The sequence below is a fragment of the Enhydra lutris genome, unplaced genomic scaffold (assembly GCF_002288905.1).
Source record: "Enhydra lutris kenyoni isolate GAN:26980312 unplaced genomic scaffold, ASM228890v2 scaffoldscaffold27, whole genome shotgun sequence".
Classification (NCBI taxonomy): Eukaryota; Metazoa; Chordata; class Mammalia; order Carnivora; family Mustelidae; genus Enhydra; species Enhydra lutris.
In genome coordinates, this window is record NW_019154111.1 from 10070342 (window position 1) to 10095344 (window position 25003).

At 41.4% G+C, this 25003-nt stretch overlaps 1 protein-coding gene across 3 annotated transcripts in view; it reads left to right on the forward strand.

Moving 5' to 3' along the window:
• LOC111151953 (coiled-coil-helix-coiled-coil-helix domain containing 3) overlaps nucleotides 1-25003 on the forward strand; it is a 277584-nt gene that overhangs the window by 197056 nt on the left and 55525 nt on the right. The gene's annotated exons all lie outside the window — the stretch shown is intronic.

Here is a 25003-nt window from a genome sequence, read left to right on the forward strand (position 1 = left end):
AGCGAAATAAACTTTCCAAAATACACATTCTCATAAACCTACCTCGTATACTCCTCATTCATTTTTGTTGGTTTTAGGAGTGAGTGACTGACCTCCATTTTCTTAGTCCCATCTGTGATTTAGAATGCTTTTAGATAGCTTGCTGGGTTTTCATAAACTTGAAAGTCATTATTGCTTTAGCTGGCAATATTCATTTTTTTCAAACAAGCGATTTAGTACTCAGTTACTGACTGTTCAGAACTTTTGCTCAGTTTCTTTTTATTTTTTTGCTTTGTCACCAGGAGCTCTTCACCTGGCTGGATCATTCATTTAATATTTATTTAGAACAGGCTCCAGGGATATACCAGAGAGGAAAATTGACAGAAATTACTGCTAGAGTTAACACTCTGTTAACATTGACAGTATACAGCAAGTATATTTTATGTCAAGTGGTAATGAGTTCTGTGACGAAAAAGAACTCGTAATAAGGGAAGAGAAAATGACAGTGTATGTGTATGTGGGAGGGAGTGGGTGCAGATGCTATTTTATACCAGGAGGCCCCAGATTCGGGGCCATTTGAGCAGAGAGGCCTGAACACCAGGCCTGAGCCATGCATGTGGGAGAAGAGCCTTCTGGAAGGGTCCTGTTGAACACCCGTTGTCCCCATCTCTTGTCTTGATTACATGCCATTTATTGCTCTAGTGTATTCTTCACTATCTTTTCAGAAAGTGCCAGGTTTGCTTTTCAAGTACAGTATCTGTTTGGCCAAGCCTGGCAGACATTGCTTATTTTGGTCTGTACTGTGTTAGCAGATCAGTTCTGTGTTGAGTTCAAATGGCACAGTGATTTCAGAGTGATCCTAATCCTTGTTCTCCTAGAGGAATAGTAAGCAGATCCTGGGGATCTGGTAAGTGAATACTAATTCCTCATCAAGGGGAAATGTCCCCGCAAGACTCCCTGTGACCTCACGTTCCTTTCTCCAAGCTCGCATCACCCTCCCCCAAATCCAGGTCAACACCAGTAATCCCGCCTCGCTCTTTGTAAGGAAGAACTGTAGCATTTACTGTGAGCTCACCATTTGCCCTTATGGGCTACACACTTCACATATGTTCATGTCCAGGACTGTATCCTCACTTTCCCTAGGAGGAGAGAGAGGCAGACTCAGAGTGTGTCCCTTATTCAGGCGCAGAGATAGTAAGCAGTAGAGTCCGGATTCAAACCCGGGCAGTGTAAGCCCACATTTTCAATCTCTGGACTACACAGATTCCCGGGAGGCCAGAGTTGGGATGGGATTGAATTAGACACAAAGGAGCCTAAGCAGGCCTCTTTGACTCAGTGTCCCTCACCAAAGCTAAACACTTATGTAGATTACACAGATGTTGTCATCTTAGCTGGGTAAAAAATCCTCCTCTATGTCCATAGATGGGAAATGGTTAGCTTATTTTCATTACCTCTGTGTTCCCTTTCTGGCTTTCCTTGATCCTATCAAAACAGAAAAGACTTGATAGCTATTCTTTGCACCTGCCTTTTTTATACCAAGTCTCCATTTTGTCACCCCTCCTTAAGGGAATTCCTAATACCCTCCTGCCCTCTTATCTCTTTTCCATCCTTAAAACAAAGAAAAAAGATGGGATTCCCCACTGGTTTCTCTGCCATGGACAGTGCTCTGAGGCTACCACAGTTGGTCACAACTGTCAACATTAGAGAGACCACTGCGGAGCTTGGGGGCACGTGTTCCTGCCCCACCCTAGCGTGGCTGGACCATCACAGTCAAGGCACTCAGTCATGTGATGTTGCTTTCCATTTGGTGTAATTTTATTAGGTATTTAAAGGCATCTTTGTATGATAGCTTTTTTTATCTGATAAATTAAAATTCATTTTAATGGTCTGTCTCTCCATTTTTGACTGTAGAAAATGCACGTTTTTAATGATAGAGCTATACGGTTGGAGCACGATTTTGTAATTAATAGAGATATATAGCCTGGCATCATATTGGAAAATAGTGTTTGTTCTGAGCAGGATGACCTACAGGATAATAATGAGTGTTCTTAGAACTTCATACTTTTTTTTTTTAAGGGTTTTTAAATCAGCATTCTAGTTGGAAATTGAGGTTGATCTTATGCCCACTCATCTTCTGAAATTGATGTCTTTCTCAACATGACCTGGTAGTACCAGAATCAAGAGAAAATAAGCTCTGTCTTTGTTTCAGAGTTGGGATACATTTTTGCTCTTTTTCCTCCTCTTTCAGTCAACAGACATTAAGTATTAGGTGACAAGATTCGTGGACCTGGTTTCTTTTTCTCGAGAAACCGGTAGGCTAGTGGGAGGGTAGCAGGTCTGTGAATACAGGGATTGTTTGACAGTGTAAATTCCTCAGCGGAAGTTACACCAGACACCTCACCCAACATTTCCTCACTCTCTGCTTCCTTGACGCTGAATGTGTGAATTCTGGATAGACCAGGGATCAGCAAACTATGGCCCGTACATTAAGAATGCTTATTCGATTTTTAAATGGTTGAAAAGGAATCAAAAGAGTAATTTCCTGACACACAAATTTTATTAAATTCACAATTCGATCTCTGTAAATATAGTTTTACTGGTACACAGCCACACTCTTTTGTTTGCATATTCTCTCTGGCTGCTCTCATGCTCCAACAGAGTAGAGTAGTTGTGAGAGACTGCGGAGCCCTCGAACTTAAAATATTTACTCTCTGGCCTTGTGTGGGAACAGTTTGTCAACCTGTCTTTTAGGCATATTTTTTTTTCCTCTCCCCAGAAATTCTTGAGGATAATTGGGCAGATGTTTACTGAGTCTCAGTTCCGTGCCAGGACCTGCGCTAGGCACGCAGGAAGCAGGAATATATATGAAAGACTTACTACTTGCCCTCGTGGAGCCCATAGTGCAGTGAGTGGGAGATGGTAAGAGGACGAAAAGCCAGAAAATGGGACCATAAATAAAGTACAGTTAATAACAATGTGGATACTGCGAGAGAAAACAGGTTGGACAGGTGTTTCAGGACACCTGTTTCAGGTGGTGTGCTCTGAGAATGAAGCCGTTAAGAGGAAGAACAACAACAGTCGGTAGAGAAGGTGAAGTGTAGGGGCTCCTGGGTGGCTCGGTCGGTTAAGCCTCTGCCTTCGGCTCAGGTCATGATCTCGGTCCTGGGATCGAGCCCTCTGTCAGGCTCTAATAAAGTCTTAAAAATAAAAAATAAAGGTCAAGTATGTGGGGGGGGGGGCGGCAAGTAGAATCACACACATGCCCACCCTCCCCCTCCCTCTCTCCCTCTTAGAATAGCAGACATAGAGGTTCTGAGGTGTTCTGGATACCAGGCTTCCTCCAGGTCCCTTCCTTTTCAGGATGTGACACCGTTACCTATTCAAGGGTTGAAGCTAAAAACCCATGACACGTATTGAATCTTAGTTTTCCTCACATGCCCTCCTTTCTCCTTTTGAGTATGAGAAAGTTCTGTTTATCTTCTTTTAAAATGTAGCTCAGTTTTGTCTGCTTTCTAGTTCTACCACCAACAAAGACCAAGCCTCCACCATTTCTCACCTAAACTCTGGCCATCCCTTGTCATCTTAACTCCATTATCTTCCCCACCCACCAGGAGCTACAGTGATCTTTTAAGAACTTGAGTTAGATTATATCATTTCTTTGCTTAAAAAACCTTGGTTGCTTCCCTAGTGCTCTTAAAATAAAATCCAAACCCATTCCCTGCCTGTTAAAAAAGAAGAAAGGAGGCAAGCTGGCCTGAAAGTAGGGAATGAAAACACATGGTATGATGCATAGGATGTAAGATGTGGAAAGAAGGGGGATTCCTGTGTTTGTGGCTTCGTCATCTGGGTGAAAAGAAGAACCATTTACTGAACTTGGAAGACCAGGAGGGTAATACGTTGGGTCATGAAACAAGGAGATCACTGTGGAGCAGAGATCACAACTTGTGTTTCTACCCACTTAATTTTGGGGTGCCTTTGGGATAGCCAGTTGACTTGTCAGCAGAATATTTGGACTAGCAAGTGTGTCGTTGGGGGCAGGGTCTGGGATGACTATACAGTTTGTCAGCCGGGGAAAATTTTAGACTCATGAGGCAGAAGGAGCTCCCTGAGAGACCCAGAAGTAAGAAGGACGTGAACCAAACCTTGGGACGTGAACTGATAGTTGACTCTTTGGAGAGGACGGCTTCGTAGGAATTGGATGGTGCAGGGTATTTTGGATGGTATGGAATAGTATAGGACTTGTAATATTTATACAGGGAGGGGGTTCTCCATCCTCACAGAGGGAATGAGAATTTGGACAAGAAAAAAGCAAAAGATTATTAAGAGCATTTTCTATTCGAAAAGTCTGGCTAGTCAAAATTTAGTTCAAGGCCATGTAATATGTGGCTTAGGAGGTTAATTTGTATAGAGTGAAAATAAGTTTTGACCTTTATAATCTCTGTGTCAGGAAAGTTACATGTTCATTGGCTTGTTAACCAGTTTCCCTGTGATTATTTTTCTGTTGGTTTTTTTGTTTGTTTGTTTGTTTTTTTGCCTTCAGTTTGTGGTACAGAGATTTAAAAACAAGTGTCTGGAGAGCCACAAAAGCATCACAGCCACTTCGCACCTGTATCTGCTTTTGTTTGTAATTATAATTGTCTTCTCACTCCTCCTCCCATTTTAAAGCTAAGTGAAATATATAATTAGGAATTTTTTAGTATAATAACTTAAAGATCTAGTAGTAGATTGAGGCAAGAAATAGGATTTAATTAGAGACTAAATGCGGCCTCCTGCATGAAGCTTTCAGATCCTTCCGTCCAGATGTGATCTCTTTACAAACAGCACTTCAGGTTTTTTTATACCTATTTGGAGATCATTCCAGTAGAGCTGTTAAGAATATCACCCCTGGAGCCAGCCTGCTTGGATTCTTTCCTGATCGTGCCACTGACAAGCTCACACAATCTGCTAATCATTCAGCTTCTTTGGGCCTCCCTTTCCTCCTCAGGGAAGTAGAGACTATAATACCAACTAATGGTACTGTTGTATGGTTTAAATTAGATAACAGTATAAAGCACATATCATAGTACCTGGCACATAGGTTTTTTTTTTAGTGGATGTTAAATATTACTATTAATTCATGTAAACTCTCTGGCAGATTCATTAGTTGAGAACAGAGCTTGTGTGGTGTTGATCTTTGTGTCCCTCCTGTGGTTCCTTACATGCAGCAAAGCATTTGAAAGAATTTATCTTTATTTTATTTTAATTTTATTTTGATTCCCGTCTAGTTTATTTAACATACAGTCTTGCATTAGTTCCAGTTGTACAAGGCAGCAGTGCAACGTTCCGTACAGTTACTCGGTGCTCATCGTGATCAGTGAACTATTTAATCCCCATCACCTGTTTCCCTTATCCCCCTTCCCACCTCCCCTCTGGTAACCATCAGTTTGTTCTCTGTAGTTAAGAGTCTGTTTCTTGGTTTGTCTCTTTTTCTTCTTTGTTTTGTTTCTTGAATTCCACAAATGAATGAAATCATGGTATTTGTCTTTCTCTGACATTTCACTTAGCATTATACTCTCTAGGTCCATCCATGTTTTTGCAGATGGTAAGATTGCCTTCTGTTTCATAGCTGAGTAATATCCCATTGTGGATATATACCCCACACCTTCTTTATCTGTTCCTCAGTCATAGACACTTGAGCTGCTTCCCTGTCTTGGCTGTTGTAAATAATGCTGCAAGAAACATGGCAGGGGTGGGGGGTATGCATGTATCCCTTTGAATTACTGTTTTTGTAAGGAATTTATGAGTTAAAGACATCTTCGGGGAGACTTCTACTTGAATAAAATAAATGCTGAAACTAAATTGAAAAATCTTATTATCCTGTATCATGTAGTGGAATATGTAGGAATTGTTAAACTGTGGAGGCCCCCCCCAAAGAACCTCTTTTATCCACGCTGTTTATATCAAATAAGGGAGACTCTAGGATCTAGGTCATTTTAGCGCAGGTGTAATTTTTTATTTTTAATGAAGTATCCTCTAGCTTTATGTTGACATTAACTCTTTCTGGATGGAGGACATGAAATGACCGTTGGGAAGTTACATTGCTATGTTCCACAGGCTTCTAAGCCATGGTCGAACATGTAAGGGGGCTCTTAATGAAGGTATCAAGTACATGTCTGCATCATTTCCTGCCAGTGAGTTCAACTAAGGCTTTCGTAGTAACGGGTGAGACTCTCTTCCGGTTGGCAAAGTGAGGTTCCACGGCACCAGTGGAACCACTCATCAGTGCCGCAGTGTAATGTCACAGTGTTACTAGTGCACACAGCAGGCTCGTTATCCAGGTTGCTTTCCTTGTCTGACTTAAGAGCTATTTAAGAAAAATGGCTATATGAACACTTGCCTACAAGATGTTACTGATTTGTAAAGATAATAGTCTTACCAGCATTTATATTTTTTCTTATCCCTTAAATGATTCAGTGGGACTTGAGCAATATTTTAAGCAATGTTATATCAGGAGGGCTAGTATTCTCTGACATACAAACTCTTAATTAGGCAGAACACTAAAAACCCATTTTCTGTATGTCATCAGTGCTGGCACAATACTGGGCTATTCATGCAGAATATTGTTCAGCAGAGAGCCAAACCCCAGAAAGCTGGTATCAGAGAAGCAGGAAGATGGGGGCATGGCCGGCAGAAGCCAGCTGCTTCAGGGCTTGTGTTAGCAGCTGCAGGCCTCAGTGGAATTTTCCATTGTGTTACAGTTTCTGCTTTTTGTCAAGATGAAAGGTGTATAACAAAGTTGGCTCAGGGGAAGTGAAGCCAAAAAGAAAAGAAGAAAAAAGAATGAGGAAAGAATGGCTCATGAGTTGAAGGCTGCCGTACTCTGAGTGAGCTCCCATGTCCTGATTGGAATGGCTGTATCTCAGCATAGAGAGTTCGAGACCAGCGTGGTGGCCTTGCTTATGATGTGACACCACCCCACAAGACAGTGTGGGATCCCACGCCCCACTGAATCAGAGTCTTTTGGCTGGCATGAGGCCGTTGTACCTCTAACTGACTTCCCCTCCTTCAACTCTGATTCTTTCAACATAAGGGTAACTTAATTTTTTTTTTAAAGATTTTATTTATTTATTTGACAGAGAGAGATCACAAGTAGGCAGAGAGAGGCAGGCAGAGAGAGAGGAAGGGAAGCAGATTCCCTGCTGAGCAGAGAGCCCGATGCGGGACTCGATCCCAGGACCCTGAGATCATGACCTGAGCCGAAGGCAGTGGCTTAACCCACTGAGCCACCCAGGCGCCGCAGAGTAACTTAATTTCTAAAACAAGGACCCTGAGATCCAGAGAGGTTGAGAGACTTGCCCAAGGTCACATGCATTCATTCAGGCCATCTTTAGGAGGTGAGCCCCCTGTCAACCAGAGGTCTGCAGCTCTCAAATAAGCTGCTTTGTTGCAGGGTGGGGCATGACAATTTCCCCGTTGCCACCAGTGTTTTAGGCAGAATGAGAACAATCACATGTCAGGGGTGCCCTAAAGAAGGTTCTTGGAAAATTATTCCATAACCTGGAAGGTCCCTTACGGCTTTAAATCCTGTGATTCTTGCTCAATTTTCTTTAGTAAGGCAGTGTTCTCTTCCAGGCTCCTTACGGAAATGGATCTTTGAAAGGATTTTGATACATTTTCTGTTTAAAATAGCAATTAACTTTGCATCTCCCATGCTTTACTGAGGACCATGTGTATCATTCATTTGGAGTACTAATTCACCAGTTAAGCCACAGTTTTAGTTATATATGACACTGTAGTTGAGCAAAATAACATTGTAGCTTCTCACTAAACTGAAAGCTCAAGAAAGCTTCTTGCTGCAGAGAGACCCTCATTTTCCTGGCTGTCAACCTGACTGATATTTTAATTTTTCTGCCCTGTAGAAAACTTCAGTCTCTTATCCAATAGATAAATGAGTGAACCCCCCAGGAAATGCTGCAGAATGATTCTGTTTGCCAATGCAATAAATGCAGAAGCTAATAAATGTCTACTTACATCAGGAGGAGGCGTGTAATGAGTAAATGATGAGCAAAAGAATTCGGGGAAACAAATGATCTATCCAATCTAAGATGACAACCAGGTTCTTAATAACTTGCCTTCTAGTTGGAGAGAGGGCTTTCACCAGGCAGAGAATCAGCCTAGCACAAGGCCATTTACATCTGGCTGCTGATGGATTTGGTTACATTTGGGTCACACTGAGCCCTAAGCCGTGATTCAAATTCAGCCTGGTCATCGCAGACTTCCTTTGCTTCTGTAATTTCTGTGTCCTAAGAAGGGCAGCGATTCCAGGGCCTAACTCACACTGCTTACTCAAGATTACATTTATAGTTCACATTTGTCTTTTTAATAAAGACCTTTTTCAGAAGTAAAGAAGCAGTCTCTTTCCCTTGAGATGTGTTCAGATCACAGGGGTTTCACCAGAACGTCTCTCCTGTGGGTGAATATGCTGTTCTTTTAAGTGCTTTTGTAGACCTCCACTCTCTGAATCCCCAGGGTCCGCCTTTGTGGAAACTAACAGAATACAGAATGCTTTGTCCCCGGTGGATGGCTGCTTTCTTGCTTATGGTGCCTGGAAGGACTTGCAGGAGGCGGAAGGCATAGTGTGATTAAGACAGAGCGACTGAGCTAGGCCTTGGAAGCAGTTGGAAGCCACGCTGAAGCTGGGAGGAGAGACTCCATGCCAGACCAAAAGATCATTCGCTGACATGCATTTTGTCATCACCCCTTTGTGTGATCTTTCTAAGAACATTTCTCGGTAAAGTCATGTGGACAAGATTGGCTACTGAACACCAGCAGTTTGCAGGAACAGATTTTCATGAATATTTCTAGAAGAGGACTCTCAAATTTGCTTGCTGGATCTTCCATAATTATCGTTTCTTCCCCCCACCTTCCCCTCCTTCCACTCTCCTCCGCTTGCTTTTTTTTTTTTTTTAATAAGACACATTCTGGCCTGTTTTAGTTCCACATGAATGAATGCATCTCTGCAGTTGAGGAGTCAAAGTTTTAAGGAGTAGTAGGATTCGGGCCCCATAATGAAGGAAAATGTTAATGAGTCATCAGATAAAAGCTGGACCAAAGCGATACCGCAGGGCCCTTGTGTCCTTGACGGCCTAGGAGACGTGCCTTGGAGATGGAGGAATCCTGCGCAGGCCTTTCTGAGGCAAAGCCATTATACCTGAAAGCTAAGACTTTTCAATGCGCTTCTATTCACATGCATATTACTCTGCCGGATCTTTCAAAAGGCCTTTCCTTTGAAATACAAAAAGATAAACATGTCTTTGAAATGGATAGGTGATCCCTTCGCCACTTTCGAAATCTTTCCCCATTTCCTACCAGGGATTTTAACCCTTCAATGAAGACGGAGTTTTCCGTTCACCTGCGAAGCTTTGTAGGTGTTGCCAGCCCTTGAGAGAACCACATCACTGTTACTCTTAACAGCTGAGTCTGGGCTCGGAATCGACGAAAGGAAATTAGAACTCGAGATAGGTGTTCCATGTGCGTGGGATCTTGTTCTCCGTGGGTTACCGCGGCTCATTCTTACGTGCCTTAAAGGAAGATAACACCTCTGTGGTCAAGGAAAATCACGAGTTTGTCGAGTACTTACAGAAGAGCGTCTGTTGCTTTGTGTGAAAGAGGCTACAATATTTTTAAATCTCAAGGCTTGAGTTACAGCCCTGGACTTAGAGCATCAGACCGGGGCTGATTTGGTTATAATACTTACTGCCTTTGGGATGTCAAGCCAGTATGTAACTTTAGTTAAGCATACCATTCCTGGTGGGTAAAATGTGATAAGGAGCTCTTGGAGCCTCTCGCGTTGCTGCTGCTTTAGCTGGTTTTCATGATAATATCTGTTGATACAAATAATCATTTATATCACATATGTGCTGTTGGGGCGTGGATGGGGGTCCAGATCCTGCCGTTTTTAGCTGTTGCCGTGATGGGATTGTGTTTTCTTGCCAAGGTGGGATCCCCAGAGCCTCTGCTCTTTCCAGGGACTTTTTCATAATGAATACCTCATCCGTGTAGATTATAAAGCATTGGATCATGTAACTATCTTTTTTTTTTTTTTTTTTTTAAAGGAAGAAAAATATTTCCCTCAGCTACTAGCACTTTGCTCCTAGGAGATGGTTGCCAGTAAATATTTCTTATTCAAGAAATGAACGTTCACCCACTTAACAAATGGCAGAAGAATTTCAGGGACACCAGGAATAAATAGGGTTTTAACCTTTATCATTTAAAATAGGTTTCCCCTCTCTTTTAAAATTAACTCATACCATCTCATCTGCATTTTGGCCTCATGGATGGATACATACTATGTAGCTTATGAAAATGCTAGCTTTTATTTTCATTTTCTCACCCTGGAAGAGAGCTGGTACTATAGGAACATTGTAAGAAATTGTAAGACTGTCTTTACTCTTCAACCTATTCACCAAGGACCAAATATTTAAATATTTCTTCTCTCCTTTTTCCATCTTCAGGATTGAAGCAAGCTGAAACAGCTCCTACCCTTCCATTATTTGGGTGATCTGTTATTTATCTGAGCTGTCCTCTCTGGTTGAATGTTTAAGTTGCTTTTCATTTTTCACTATTATAAGCTCTGGGATGAAAAAAAAATAGCTAAATTTTTATACATACCCATGATTTCTTCAGATACTTCTAGAAATGAAGCTGAGTCAAAGTCCTTTGAGACATGTTGCTATAAATTGTACTGGTTTATACTTGCACTAGCAAATGATGAGGGGAGCCCATTACTTCATATGCTTGTCAGCATCCTACATCTGTATAAACAAAACAAAAAGCAAACCAAAAACCCAGCTAACTTCGTAAGAATAAAGTGAAATGATTTAACCAATCTCGTCTCACAAATTTTCCTGTACCCTATCAGATGCCACTTTCAGGGGAATGTATGTGGCAAATACCTGTACTCTAGACCTTTTTTTCAATGAGGAGATCTTGAAAGAATCGCATTTTCTCCTAGGTGAAAAATTTTCCTTAGAAAATAAATTATTTTTTGAAATGTTGGCTTTGGCTGGGTTTTACCTAGTTTTTAAACTAGGCTTCTGATAGTGTACAATGCCAGGGACAAAAATAGATCCACAACTGAGAAATGGCTGTGGATAGTAATTCTCTGCCCCTTACCTGCACCACACCCTGACTATTGAATATGGGTATGAGATGTCACGCCAGAAGGAGCACCCTAGCTCCTTCGTGAGTAGATCTCAAAGGTGACAGGCAGCTTTCTAAGCATGATGATGAAATTAACCTTTGAAGCTGTGGGGTGCTTTGCCATATGTGCGTCTCGGGGAGCACCCTCATGTAAGGTTTTAGGCATAACTCTGCTGAGGAATCTTCTCTCTTAAGATGTGCTTAGCCTGGGATTCTGAACATGCGTGTGGCACGCTCCCTTTTATGTGAACTGCTGATTTTCATGTAGTGTTGGAAGGGTATGACCACTAGCAAAGATTTTATTCACTTTGGGGTTGCTGGTCAGCTGGTGCCAGAGGAGCAAAGAGGCCAACACTGTCGTGTCTGTGAGAGCAGCCTTGAAGGTTTGCTTAGTTTTCAGGAAAGTTTTTCTTAAAGAGATTTTCTGGATCATAGTGAGTTACTGGTGTTGGCCTCTATCGTATTTTAAAAATTCAGGTTCTAGGCGAAAGTGGGAAGATGGCTGGCTCGGTCTTGGCCTCTCCAACCTGTTGTGTCAGGACCCCTTGGTTTCCTGACCCTTCTCCTTCCTCCTGGGGATTTAGTCTTTAGTCTACATGCTTCTCTTTTGCCTTGGGAAGCATTAGCGTTGCCCCCCACCTGTTTGGTTAGGAGTCCCTTGGAGGAAGTCACCTTATAATAAGCCAAAGGGTAGTAAATGGGTTAGCTCAGAGTTTCTCAACCGGGATTCAAGGAAATAATCTCAGAAGGTCTTCTGATCTGTGTGAGAATCTTTAAAATTTGTGTTCTGTTCTACGATTGTATGATTAATATAATCCTATTTACAATAGGTAGGATGGACCTTACATGTTTTAGGAGCACTGGGTTGGATGCTTGCCTCCCTCCTCCCGTGGCATTTGCATTGTGATGAGGAGCTCTTGGAGGCTGAAAGGGTTTATAGAACCAAAGGCAGTTACAGCTTTGCTTAGTGTAGTGAGTGGGTTTCTGTTTCTCTCTCCACTAGCCTTTAAAGAGGTTTTCACCCTCCCATCTGCAGGGCCCACCCCTGGGGGCTTGGCTTGTTGTCAAAAAATAGGCCCTTTTGTATGAATTGTAGGTTCAGAGGGGTAGAAGAGGTGAAATGGGGACATCAGTTACATCACAGGGAGCGTGTCTTGTCCATTCTTCAGATTATGAATATAAAATTGTGAATGAATAAAGAACACAGCAGAGTTGATGGTGAAGGAACTCGTGTTTGCCTGCTTCTCTGCCACAACAGTTAATGTTTCCAGCTTTCTTCTCAGTCCATGGTTTTCAGGAGGACACTGAGCATGCGTGCGTGCCAGTGCACGTGCTGAACAGGTACAGGAGAGTTCAATTTCTAGAGTTCCTTTCCACAGGAGACAATGTGAGGCTAGTTAGGGTAAAATTGAGCGTGTGCCTGAGATGTGTTGGCGCTTTCTAGAGAGAGCCGTCCAATGGGTGTGCTGTTCAGTGTGCCTGTAGCATCCCCTCAGTGAGCCCTTCATAGGACTTACAACCTGGCGAGTGGACCGTGTCCTGCTCCCCAGTCGGCAAGAGGACTGGAGGTTCCTGTGCTGGAAACAGGCGGTAATTTAAAAAGCCTCTGTGTGGAGACTTGCAAGACATCCTGGTAAAGTCTCATGATAACCCGTCTGAGAACTGTGAAATCGCTTTGTATCACCGTTGTGAGAAACAATGAAACACACAACCATGTCAGAAGTAGGAAGGTCTCAGGTGTGTAATTCAGAAGTCTAAAAAGTGAGTCGTGGGTGTGTAATATAGAAGACTAAAGGATGAGTTGGAAAGGGGGTATGGTTTTCTCTCAGAAGAACTACAAATAGAAGATTTTGAGACCTTTTATCGACATTATTATAGAAAAAGATAATAGAAAAATGCATAACTTCTGTGTAGGGTAAATGGGAAGTCTCTCTGTAAGCATGGTTAAAGGCAGGAAGGCGTCAGGGAGTCACTTTGCCGAAAGTATCTACATTAGTTCTTTTTCTGGTATGATATAAATTTAGGTGTATTGCCTGTTAGAAATTGCAGCATGGTTAATTTTATTATAAAATGATACAATCCCACGGAAAAAATTTAAGTTGTGACAGAAGGCTATTAAATAAGGAAAAGTATCTCCTCCTCGTGTCCCCTTGGCAGGGGTGGCAAATAGTCCTTGCAGAATATTTCAAGGTTTGTGTGTATACATGAATGTAGATCACCAGTTTAGAAAATACACTGTTCAAATTATTTTACAACTTTGCTTTTTCCTGCTATTTGGACCTCCATATCATATCAGTACAAGTAGATTTTCCTTATTTCTAAAGGGGTTAGAAGAAAGTTTTACAGGTGGAGAGAATTCTGCTCTGAACCTTGAATCATCTGACAGAAAGAGCGAGAGAAATGAAAAGGAAATAACTAACTTAAGAACTGCCGATGGGGGCAGGTAGCTAGTTAGCTCCTTTAGGGGAGAAAATAGGGCTTTAGAGACTCATTAGAAAAACTACTTCCTAGAAATAAAAGAAGTTCTATATAGTGATCCTGTGGCACTGTAATTTCCTGTTAATGATACATTTATTGGTGTGATTTTTGAATTTGTGTCTTGTTTCCTCCCGTATGTCATATGCTCCCTAGAAGCTGGGCCAGCCCCCTGTTTACTCTCCATTATACTCCAGATTCCTGGCCTCGTGTCTGGCACGGACCTTCAGTATTTGTAGAATGAAGAGAAGACAGATGAAAGAATTGTAGAGTGCCAAGTGAATGGTGCAGTTGTTTATTTAAATTGCCCAGATGAAGAAACTGAGGCACGAGCTAAGATAGCTCCTATATACATAATATAACTCATGTACTGGCAAGGCTGTCAGTGAATCTACAGTTTCTATTCTAATTAGAAAACTAAATCAGGAAAGAAAAACCTGAGACTCTTAATTAGTGAAGTTTCTAAAGTGCCTGAGATAAAACTCAAAATGCCAGAAGCAGCCCTGAATAGCTGTGTTGCTTTACATGAGCAACAGCGAAGATGGAAGGAGAACGTAGGTACAAAAACGACTCATTAACTTTGCCAAGGTGCCTAGGAGATAGTGGTGTTTTCAGGAAATGTGGCTTCTTTAAGTCGGTAATATTTGATAATCCAGTTAAACATGGCTTTAAGATTTTACAGTTCTTCCTGTCCTTTGTCAGAAAAGGAGAGAGAGGCAGATGGAAACAGATTCCTGACAAGTGGAAGCAGAGCATTACTGCAAAGGACAGAGGTGCTCCTGGTACCTCCTTGAAGTTGACTTTATCGAAGTCGTTCATGGGGTGCACAGAAAGCAAACCTGTCAGGTCTTAAGGAAGGTCTATTCTGGATTATTGGGACTCTGGTATCAGGAAGATGGAATAACTCCAGTTTTAAGTTTATTTTCTTCCTATTTAATAAAAGTTGAGAGGTGGGCAGTTGAGGGCTGACATGTTGGCTTCAATGTCATTAGAGCCCTGGGCACCTATTGCTTTGCTCCAGCTTCCTGGCCCAGGGTTTTCCCTCTTGAAGGTCAGTTTGTATTGCAGGATGGCTGCTGGAGCTCCGGCCATCACATCTACCTCGCAGACTGGAAAAAAGAGAAAAGGCACAAAAGGGCTGAAAAGATTCTTTGCCAGCTGAGGTCGGCTCTCTTTAAGCAGCCTACTTGGAATTCCCATATAATTCTGCTTACAGCCCGGCCTAAGTAGAAGCAACCTGGAAATTGTAGTTTGGTTGACCATATATCTAGCTTAAAACTGGGGTTTATTATCTAAATAGGAGGGAGAAATGGTGGGATAAATTTCTTAAAGGCTTTTTTGCAGGGACTCTTCATTTGCCTTTACCATAGAACTTAATAATCAGAACTTCTGATTTGTTAGAAACTGCTAAATTAGTAATTTATTATTGATCGCTAGTGTTATAAATTTGAAAAAAAAAAAAAAATAGGGTGGAGAATAATTAAGATACACTTATATATGTACCCGAAAGGTTATTAGCAGAAACACAGGACTACTCATGATTGCCCTTCAGGCATGTATCGCTTAAACAAAACCAGCATTAACTCCGTCCACTTGAAGCTCATTTTTCAGGTTGGAGAGTCGTGTAGGTATTTCATGGAGACTGGGCTCTGATGGGATTAGCTAGGGGGCTAAGGGTTGATGGTGGGAGTGGTATTCTGGTGGAGAATAAGGAAAAGCCAGGCTCTGTGCCAAGTGCTGAACTTACAATGTCCCATTGATACAATCACCCCAAAAGATAAGGTCCTCATTTTTAGATGTTAAAAAGTGAGACCCAGTTTAAATAACCAAATCCATTCCTTGGTGTACTTCTTAGAAACAGAATACTGAATCTGATACACCATGCATTTGAACCAATGTTGGCAGTTTGCAAGCTATTTAAACAGGCCGTGTATTTATTTAAAAGGCATTCTCTAGAGCAGGAGGTTAGCGGGGGGGAAAGGGATCAAAGGAAAGAGTAGAGACCGTGGACTCAAGGCCACGGGGTTTAAGAAGTGCCAGTGTTGAAAGAGTCCTGAAGATGCCAGGTCCTTTATTCAAGGGTCGCTTTCTCACCGATTATGATCAAATTCCTTCCCTACTCTTCTTCCCACCTGTAACGGACTCCAGCATCTACAGGAACACAGAGAAGGCAGAATTCAAACCAGCCATTAGGCTTTCTGATAGAAGGTTTGTCAGGAGAAATACAGAAACCACTAGATAAACTAAATTTAGACCATTAGTGGGTTTTTTAATTTCTAAAACTTCTATAGTTCTTAAAATTGTTGTGCTAAAAATTTAGGTATATTGCATTCAGTCTTTTGATTCTGTGTAAGTCTATAAAAATACAGGATGGGTTGAGGAAGCATGAACTCTCTTTGGCCACCTGAAGCCATTCACTGGGTGACTTTTAGGGCTTCTGTGCCTGGAACTGTAACCACGCTGCGTTTGCAGCATTAAGTCACGCCCCCAAATGCTTAGCTTCATCTTGGGGGAAACATACTTAACCTGTATCTAGCTGATCACATCCTGTAACATAGTTCCTGGACAAGTGTTGAAACAAGAAGTGGAAGCCTGTTTTGAATCTAGCTTCTTTTTTTTTTTTTTTTTTTTTTTTTTTTTTTTAAAGATTTTATTTATTTATTTGACAGAGAGATCACAAGCAGGCAGAGAGGCAGGCAGAGAGAGAGGAGGAAGCAGGCTCCCCGAGAGAGCAGAGAGCCCGATGCGGGGCTCGATCCCAGGACTCTGAGATCATGACCTGAGCCGAAGGCAGCGGCTTAACCCACTGAGCCACCCAGGCGCCCCTGAATCTAGCTTCTTAACATCAGAATGCTCATGTTGACATTGTCATCAATAGGAGAGCTTTCACTGGTGCTTGTACACACTAGACCTTTGTTTAAGAAAGCTAGCCAGGTGGAGTAGTAACACTTGTGTTTGGGTGGGCTGTAGGAGGGATAGAGACCTACAGTAGTGAGTGGTAATTATAGATCATCTTTGAAAGAATAGAGCCGTATCTTCAGCCATTCTGCTCACATCTAAGGTCAGACCTGGGGCTTATCCCATTCACTGTCGCTAAATGTCTGCAGAGTTGTAGTAATCTTTGAATGGACGGTGAGGAGGGGTGATACTCGCCTCTGAGAAATACTGTAAGGTTACCAGAATTTAAATTAACCTCAGTGTGATGTATTACATAGTTGTGCCCAAATCATCATAGGAAGCATTTTGTAGAAGAACTGGCAAGAGCTAGTTAACAAATTTTTCTTGTTTTCTTGTGACCTTTTTGATTTGTTCGTTTCCTGTCTACCGCAGGTATGAGCATTATTTAGAACAGAAATAAGATTCAGAACCTGAGAAAATACTGCCGGAATACTGTGTGTGCATGTTTTCTTTTGATCTAACTTAGAACTTGCAAACAGACACTTTTCAAATGTAGCAATAATGTGTGTCTGTGCACGTGCATTTTAAAATACACTTTAAAAGGGAGATTCTGAAAATGGAAAATGGCAGTATCACACATTGAAAAACATGGGCCACGGCCAGCCCCCCCAAAATTGGGAATGATGCCTGCTCTTGTGGATTCCCATTTCCTTCCTATACTGTCTAAAAATTTGGTTCTTGGATATTAGAATACCAGATGGGTAAATCCCACCCCCACCCCCCGCCAGACCCCAAATTCGGATTTTAAGGGTGGCTGGAAAGAAATACTGGAATCCTTGTATCTAAAATCAACCACACTGTTTTGCGCATCATTTTGTGCTGTCGGTTCAGCTATCTGTGTCCGGTATGATAAATTGCCTCAATAAACACCAATTCCAAACTCTGGCTTTTTCTTGCTGTAGAAGTGAGAAAATGAAAACACTTGCATCCAGGGCTCTGCATGGTTTGTGGTTCTGGCCACCGAGCTGGAAGTGTGGATCTCTGGAGGGAGCTCCTCTTCCTTCCATGAGAACGGAGCCGCAGTAGCTAGACTAGCTAGACTAGCTTGCCAGCCACTCGGGACACAGCCCGTGCTGAGGCTGGCTTCGAAGGAATAGAGAGGAGAGGGCCTCGGTATGGGATCGTATCCTCGGCACCGACATCAGCTCTGGGTTTCCAGCACCCAGACTCCTCCTGATGTGAGGAAAACAAGCCCCTTACCTGTGTGAGCTGCTGTGCGTCGCGTGAACTGTTACCATGCTCTCTTTGTACTTGAACGTGATCCTAGGTGAGGTCCGCATCCTTTTTTTTTTTTTTTTTTTTTTTTTTTTTTTTGTGGCATAGCAGGCTGCAGTGTTGGTCAGTGTGTGTAAGAGATGTGTAACAAACGTAGTAGTCTTCCATTTTGTCCATGTTTTAGTATTTCATTTACTTTGGACTTACCTCGGCCAGCCTCTTTTAAACAAAAGTCCACTTTGGACTGAAGTTGAGAATGAATGGTGTCACTCTGACGTGATTTCAGTAAGTTTCGTGCATCATGTACTGTGCCAAGTGCTGTAAGGATAGCAGTGAGTGGGATGAGACACTTGCGTCTGGGGATCGTACGGGCTCGTGGGAGAGACCACGTGGAACACATGGTTGGTACCGTGCGCTAAGTGCTTTGTTAAATGTGCGCCATGAGAACACAGACGAAGGGCATAAATCAGTTAGCTTTTACTGTATAACCAACTAGCCCAAACTTCGCAGCTTAAAACACCCCCCCATTAACTTACCTCATGAATCTGCAGGTCACCAGCTGGGCGCTCCTTCTGAATTTGGCTGGACTGACACACACTGAGTTGGCTGAAGTTGGGTGGGCCTAGGACGGCCTCAGGTGGAGTAACTTCGAGTCTCCCCTTCTTCAGCCTGGGCTGCTTTATGTGGCACTAGTCAAGGTTCCAAGAGAGAGGCTCCTGTTTGCAAGTGGCACGTCGTGGCTCCTGTCACATTCTCTTGGCCGGAGCAAGTCAGAAGCACAGCCCGGATTAAAGGGATGGAGAAACAGACGCCACCCAGTCATGATGGGAGAAACTTGCAAGGTCGTGTCACCCAGAAGCTTATACACAGAAAAGAGGAAACAACGCTGGCCAGTCTTGCAGTCCACCACAGGGCTCTGAGGGAACAGGGGAGACGTACAGCAATAGGTTTCTTTAAGGACTTCATCTCAACTTCTTTTCTTTGTTTTTTTTAATTGAGAGAGAGAGAGAGAGATCACAGGCAGGGGTTGGGGGAGAGGCAGAGGGAGAGGGACAGGCAGTCTCCCTGCTGAGCAGGGAACAAGACCCTGGGATCATGACCTGAGCCAAATGGAGATGCTTAACCAACTGAGCCACCCAGGCGCCCCTCATCTTACTCTTTAAAATTCAGGATAATAGCAGGCTCTTTTTTTTTTATCAGCACTTCAGGAAAGGGATGCCATCCACCCTGGAATCGTTTTCCAATATTGCCAATTTCTACTGTTTAGAACACTAGTTTTAAAAGTAACCTGTAAGGGAATGTTGCTCTGAGAAAAGTTGCATGCAAAGAAGTATAGGATTGAAATAGCGGTTTTCAACTTGTCTTTAATCCAGTGTTTCTCAGGGACATTTGAGGGATTCTGTTCTCTCAAGATGCTCCAAAATGAAAAGGTTCCATGGGAAATCAGTATTGTTCATCTTGGAGATTTACAGTGTGTAGTAAGAATTAAGGCCCTAGGAGGTCCTGGCATTAAAAACTACTTTTACCATTTAATTTGGGTCATTGGATTTCATTGGTGAGAATGTCAAAAATTATTGGTTTGATTTTTTTTTTTTTAATGTGGGCTGGTTATTATCACCATCTCTCTCTCTCTCTCTCTCTCTCCTCTCTCTCTCTCTCTCTCTCTCTCTCTCTATATATATATATATAGTTTTTTTCCGTAGCCATTAACGTTCTTGGTACTGCCCAGCCACGGTCCTCACATTTCCCATTTATCTTAAGGAACAGAAAAAGAGAACTGATGAGCTGTATAAGCAAAAGTTCAGTGATGATTGGTTTAATGGAAGAAAAGATTTTTGTTTTTTAAAGATTAAATTTTTATTAAAATGGCTTTTGAAAAAAAGTTACCTAACACTACATACCTTTTTTTTTACTCTTCAAATAATTTATAATGATAATAGGTAACATTCCTGTAATGCTTACCATGTATAGCCCCAGGTACTTTTCAAAGCACTTTACACGAATGACCATATTTAATCTCCCAGAGATTTTCAATAGGCCACACTTCTGTTACTCTCCCCATCTTACGGATGTGAGGGAACTGTTGGGGTAGAGTCACATGTTGTTTTACTGGGACAGAGCTGTCATTTCTAGTGTGGCTCTGAAGGAAAGCACAGGCTCTTACCATCGCTCTGCTGTGAATCGCTCACTGAAGTATAGGGTGCTGTGAACAATATATTCGTGTCTTAAGTACATTAAAGAGTTGTGTACAGTAGAGCATTCAGTCTTGCCAACTCAGTCTGTTGCCTGTGTTTTTAGTAATTAGTACCTAGTACCTTAGATTGGAAAATGTTTTAATATAGAAAATGGAAATGCCTGTCATTTCTAGTGGTGTCTTGTCCTCTACTATAGGGGACAGACACGTCTCCCATATCTAGTATTATGTTGTTATTTTGGAGATAGTTCACCCCCTAGGAACTCTTGTTTCACTAAACCTTTGACAAAAGAAAAAAAAAAAGATAAGCCTTAATCAGATTTTTGATAGTGCTAAAACATTAAAACGATAGTATTATTCTACTTTGAATTGGTAAGGTCTACCTTCTCAAAGGAAATCTTGGTGGAAAATGTTTTAGTGGTCATGTCAAACAATAAAAATTTCTTTCAAAGTAAGAAAATAATAGACTTTTAATACTTGATTTAAATAAGCTTTACCTGCCACAAATTCATGTAACCACTGGACAAATCATGTCAAATATTTTACCTGCTGTTAATGGAGCAGAAAACTGCAACGTGAATGAAAGATATTTTTAAATTTTAGGTCGTAGGGGCACTTGGGTGACTCAGGCAGTTAAGTGACCTGGCGACTCTGGATTTCAACTGAGGTCACGACCTCAGGGTCCTGGGATTGAGCCCTGTGTTGGGCTCTGTACTCAGTGGGGAGTCTGCTTGAGATTGTGTGTGTCTCTCTCCCTTCCTGCCCCTGCTCACTTTCTCTCTCTCTCTCAAATAAATAAATCTTTTAAAAAAATTATTTTTAGGTTGTAAAAGGGCCTTACCATTATAGAAAACTGTATGGCCATGCACAAAGCAATGTTCCTTTCACCGAAAAACCACGATGTCAGATTTGGGGCAGCATTCTCTGCCTCTTCTTTTTGGTTCTCTTTTTAGGGTCATCTCAGATGGTTTCTCCCATTCCCCATACAGTATGAGGACTTAGAAAGTATTTTAACGAAGTTTGGAGGGGAGATGTAGGTACATATATACATATGTATATACCATGTATGTACATACATACATTTTTGTATGGCCATTTTAGATATATAATTATATATATTCTTTACCTTCTTTGGAAATTGGAGTGTGGATGTTACTTCTTTGAAGCACAGACCATATAGGCCTCAAGATTTGGCTATTAAAGAAGGATCAGATGAAAATACAATTGATGGAAGTGTACTACTACAGGCTATGGGGTTGACCAAATTACAACTAACTTAGTTACATTAATGACTTTAAAGTAACAGTAATTTATAACTGATAAACAAGAAAAGGGCCATATATGAACCTACTGCCATCTCAAGACAACAGAGATAACACAGATAGCCTCTCAGAAAATTAGGGTGTGTCTCCCACCTATGAGTACCAATTCAGAACAGAAACATTGTAATATTGGTAGGCAGCTGTGAAGCCAGAGTCTGGAAGTAGTTTGGGGTCCAGTTTGGAGAAGGACCCATTGGTTCCATGGTATATGTCTCCATAATGCATAATAACGTAGTCTAATCATGAGAAAACGTCAGACAAGCCCAAATTACCAGTCATTCTACAAAATTTCCAACGGGTGTTCCTCAGGAGTGTGAAGGTGTCATGAAAGACGAGGGGAGGCTGAGGAACTGTCACAGACAAGAGGAGACTGAGGAGCTTTGACAACTAAATGCAGTACGACAGTCAGGATTGGGTCCTGAAATAGAAAAAGAACATTGTAGAAAAACTGGAGAAATCCAGATAAAGTCTGCAATTTAGTCACTACTAGTTACTAGTAATATATTGTAGAATTGTTAACTTACTTGTTTTGATGATTGTACTGTGATTATCTAAGATGTTGACGAGAGGAAGGAGGGTGAAGACAGACTGAAACTATTCACTTTTTTTTTTTTTGAAGACTTTATTTATTTATTTGAGAGAGAGCATGAGCAGGGAGAGGGGCAGAGGAAGAGGGAGAGAATCTCAAGCTGACTCAGAGCTGAGCATGGAGCCCACCACGGGGCTCGATCTCACGACCCTGATATCACGACCTGAGCTGAAGTCAGGAGTTCGACACTTAACCGACTGAGCCATGCAGGCGCCCCAGAAACTTTCCACTATTTTTGCCCCTTTTCTATAAATCCAAAATTTTTTTCACAGTATAAATTGAAAAAGTACTTTTATTTGGTAATGTGTGGACATTTTGCTTTAGCTTAGCGTTATAAAATCTTGATGTAGCCAACGTCTTCAGCACGTATCCCCCTACACATATTTTTATGTTCTGGCTATATTAAATCATCTGTTGTTGTTAATTAGCTCCTTTGGAGAGAGGGAGGAGAGTAATACAATTTTTGTATTTATTACAAAATATAACTAGTGTAATAAATAGCTGTGTACACCTTTTAGAACACTTCATTTGAAGAAATGTAGGAAGGTAGTGAAGCTGCTCTGTTTTCTTTATTTGTGTTATTCTGCTCCTCATCTCCTACTACTACCACCAAACTGCTACCACTTGGAGATAATCAGTGGAATTTGCCATTTAATAATCCTGTTTCATTATTTTGCACTTTTCCAAACGACATAAATTACACTCTATGATATCATATCTAGAACTTGCTTTTGTTTTTTTTTTTTTCCTCCACGTGTATGTCTAATTCATTCTTTTTCATCACTGTGGAGATCTCCACTGTATGAATACCCAGTACTTATTCATTCTCCTGCTGGAAAGCATGTTGAGAGTGTTGTTTTTTTGTTGTTGTTGTTCTTTTTTTTTTTTTTTTTTTTATGGTGGTTCACTTTTTACAAGTATCTTCTGAGACCAAAATTTATCTGTACTCTTTCTGAACTCCAGTAACACTATCTACAACTTTTAACTCAATTATTTGTGACCTTTCCTTACTAGTGTTTTTCTTTTCTCTTATATCGGACGGAAAGCTTCTTGATGATCTGTTTCCCCAAGGTGAACATTATTGGGATAATAAGTATCTAATTTTGTTGAATGAATAAGTAAATACTTAAGTGAATTAAACACTGTCTGTGTATAGATCTTGGGCATATTCGTGTTTATTCCCTTAGTTTTTATATGGTGTTGCCTCCTGGGGCTTTTTCTTTGTTAGAAAGATTTATACAGTGTGGGAATCTGGGCACTGAGGTGGAAGTTAGGGGCATAAATAAAGCCTGAAACTTTAACTTGTGAAGTTAAAAGCTGAGATTGCGACAGCACAGGTACATGCTCTCTCTCTCTCTCTCTCTCTCTCTCTTTCTGTGTGTGCGTGTATGTGTGTGTGTTTAACATCCTAGGGAAACTTTGACAAAATTAGTAATAATTTTACCTGCATTTGGCATTACAAAACTGAGGGGAGCTAACTAACCTATAGTAGGGCATCATTCTTGTTAGAAAGCTTACTATTTGCCTTAGATCATTTTGAATTTGTACCCAGAATTAGTTTTGCCGAAATTAGTTTTTTCCTCCAAATTTATTTTATTCTCAATATGCTTGCCAGCAGGAGAATGAATAAATACTGGGTATTCGCACAGTGTTGATCTTACTCTGCAAAAACACTTAACAGGTTTCACAGCTATGGTGCCCATCTTGTTGGATTTCTGTAGCCGCTTTGGCAGAGATGGACAGGGCTGATATCATCCCTATTTTACAGGTTAGAAACAGTGGAATGGAAGCCGAGGGAGTTTGATGGACTTGCTCAAGGCCACAGAACAGAACCAGAAAGCAGATCTTTCACCCTGGTCCTGGCTCTGTCTGGACGTTACCGTTTCAGTGCTTAAAATAATTGAAAGTATTAATCAAGATGTTCCTGCTTCACCAGAATTCTAATAGGTGATTCAGTAACGTAGTGCCCACTTGAGAGTTTTATCATAGTAGTAGGGGGAGTTTCTCATCAGTGTTACTGTGGATTAACTAGCTTTTATATTGCCCTCTTGGTTAGAAGGGTTCACAAAAAAGAGCATGTTGTGACTGGTGTGTATTTTAACAGAAAGAAAAATCTTACAAGTAAAACTGGAAGGAAGGTGTGACACAACTTCAAGTTGAAATATCTGGGAAGACAAATGGCCTTTTGGTAGCATGAGACCTACGGTTGAATTAAAACCTCTCCACATACAGACTGACGAAGTTGGTCACTCAAATTGTAATTTTAAAAATTGCAGAAGCAGTACGCTTGGAATATTGTCTTCATGTCAGAAATGCACCTTCGTGCTTGAAAATGATAAAAAATTACAATCGATCCTTACAACTGTTCTGTTCATCTTTATTGATCAGGTGCAAGAAAGATAAATCGCAACCCAAATAAGATTATAGTAAATGTTAGCATCGTAGGGGACTCTAGGTTGATAGAGAGCCATTCATCATCTCAAATGGTGACCTGTCCACTGCTCCAGCCACCCCGAGTCTGCTGTCTAATCACATACCTATTGATTTTATCTATATCCAGCAAACCTGGATGTGACTGTCATTGGGCAACCCAGATTGTTAAATGCAAAAGGGTCACTGGTGTGAAGAGGATTTCATTTTCATTTTCTCCCCAACCAACAATGATTTATTAAAAAATAAACTACTTCAAGTCATGCATGTGAAACCTGAGTGATTAGGGATTGAAGATGCACAATAGACCACTGTATTGTGTAGTGTTCTTTTGTATCGGGACACATTTTGCAGGATATTTCATTGACTCTAAAGGTGCCGGGGTCATTTGGGCCACCTCCTACAGCAAGACAGGTTTCAAAGGAGCCAGCCAAAACAGACAGTTTTAAATTTTTCTGCATCAGGAAAGGCATTACTTTCCTTTTTTTTTTTTTTTTAAAGATTTTATTTATTTATTTGACAGACAGAGATCACAAGTAGGCAGAGAAGCAGGCAGAGAGAGAGGAGGAAGCAGGCTCCCCGCCGAGCAGAGAGCCCAATGCGGGGCCCAATCCCAGAACCCTGGGATCATGACCTGTGCCGAAGGCAGAGGCTTTAACC